Source organism: Oncorhynchus mykiss, chromosome 28 (genome assembly GCF_013265735.2).
Source record: "Oncorhynchus mykiss isolate Arlee chromosome 28, USDA_OmykA_1.1, whole genome shotgun sequence".
Taxonomy (NCBI): domain Eukaryota; kingdom Metazoa; phylum Chordata; class Actinopteri; order Salmoniformes; family Salmonidae; genus Oncorhynchus; species Oncorhynchus mykiss.
Genome location: NC_048592.1, coordinates 28,520,074 through 28,522,216, shown reverse-complemented (window position 1 = coordinate 28,522,216; position 2,143 = coordinate 28,520,074).

The window sequence follows — 2,143 nt, the reverse complement described above, 5'->3', positions numbered from 1 at the left end:
AAAGATCGATACAAGTGACGTCAGAACAAATGTACTTAAAACCTATTTTTCGTACGGGTGGCGCGCATTAGAGTACGCGCATACCCGAATGAATACTGGGTGCATGACAAGTGTTTGTATGTGTTACACATATAACTATTGTAGAGTCGACACTCTAGTGTTGCACCACTAATTGTTAATTTTCATGTCAACACAAAATCCATTTTGCCTTTGTAGCCTAAGTGTCTAGATCAGAGAGCTGCAGGCAGAGAGCTGGATGCAGAGGACACACACACACACACACACACACACACACACACACACACACACACACACACACACACACACACACACACACACACACACACACACACACACACACACACACACACACACACACACACACACACACACACACACACACACACACATACCCACCTCCAACTTCATTGCTGTACAACACAAACACATCCTCAACTTCCCTCTGGTTTTCCCCTTTTTACAGAATGCTTTCCAATCCAGTTTTGCTGGTTTTCTCTTGCTCTCTGTGTTATTCCACACATGTCTTTAAGTGTGAGAATCCTGCCATCTTCCACCTCTTCTTATGACAACCTAGTGAATACTGAGACAGTTAGTTGAAATGTGTCACCCCATCTGGGATTGAAACTCTCAGCTCAACCACAGTGTCTGTTAACTCCTTCATGTGGTCAGTGAGTTCACTTCATGTTCTTATGTGGTGGTGGCAGTTGCATCATCATGGTATTGTGACTGTCATTTCAGCTTTATTCATTATCTGGAAGGCATTTGGGAATTTCAGAGCACACCATCAGTTGCCCTCTCCTTCCAATAAACACTGGACAATTAGCTTATTTATAACCCACAGTAGCTTCATGCAGACAGAAATGGAAACCCCCCACACGTTCATCTCCAGTTTAACTCTCTCTTGAATTACTTCAGATATGAGATAAAAAAGCACTTGGGGATTAACCACTGCTGTAGTGTAGGCTGCAGAAAAGTTTGATGAGATGTGTTTCACCTCAGGTGTCCAGAAGTCAAAGCAGATAACTGCTGCCATCTAATGGTAGAGCTTTAATATTACAATAGAAGGGAAGACAGCATCCCAATTGTTTTGAAAAGCTTCCTTTCCTTTCTGCCTTAGTACTGTACCTTGACGACCAATTATCTTCAAGGACCTGATAAAACAATGCCCTGAGTTCTTCTGAGACATGTGAGCTGACCAGACACACTGTCCTTGTGATAGAGTACAACTACTGCATAACACAGAGTTTTTCCTGGTCAAGTAACATGGTCAGGAAGAATCCAGGGGCTCTAACTGAAAGTATTATTGAAAAGATTCATTCCAGACATTTCAACTGTCGGTGATTAACTAGGAAATAGTGCTATTATATAGTACTGGAATATTGCTAATGGTGTGCAATAAAACCTGTAAGGTCCTTAAAACCCACAAATTCATAGCTCAGAATAACCACATCAGGCAGGCAGGCAGGCAGGCAGGCAGGCAGGCAGGCAGGCAGGCAGGCAGGCAGGCAGGCAGGCAGGCAGGCAGGCAGGCAGGCAGGCAGGCAGGCAGGCAGGCAGGCAGGCAGGCAGGCAGGCAGGCAGGCATGCAGGCAGGCAGGCAGGCAGGCAGTCGCACGTCTCTTCAACTCCCTCTGTTAGGGGAGAATCTCAATTGCATTCCTTGATTATTTGCATCAAGGGGAGTGAACCCTGACCTTCTCATCCAATGGGTTATGAGAAGAAGAAGAGGAGATGAGGATGCAACGAATCAAGGAAATGTAATTGAGATAATCTTCCAAGGACAGAAAAAGCAAGTATTTGACAGCTATTACATTTTTTTATTTGACAGCTATTACAGACTGCCTGACTGGCTGAGCAATCACAATACACATGGCCTGTCCAGAAACAACCCCTAGTCCTTACTGCCAAGAGTATAGACATTTGTGGAGATCTGAGAGGAATTGATGGGTGGTGACATGGTGGGACCTCCACCTTACCCTCTAATTCTCCATGTACACTAGCAAACGATGCCGCGCAGTGAAACACCGCTTCCCATTCATTTTCAATGGAAGGATAGCGGTGAGGAGCGGAGAGGACGTGGGACCGTTGGGCAGTGCGAACGTGGGACGGCTCATTTTTATTT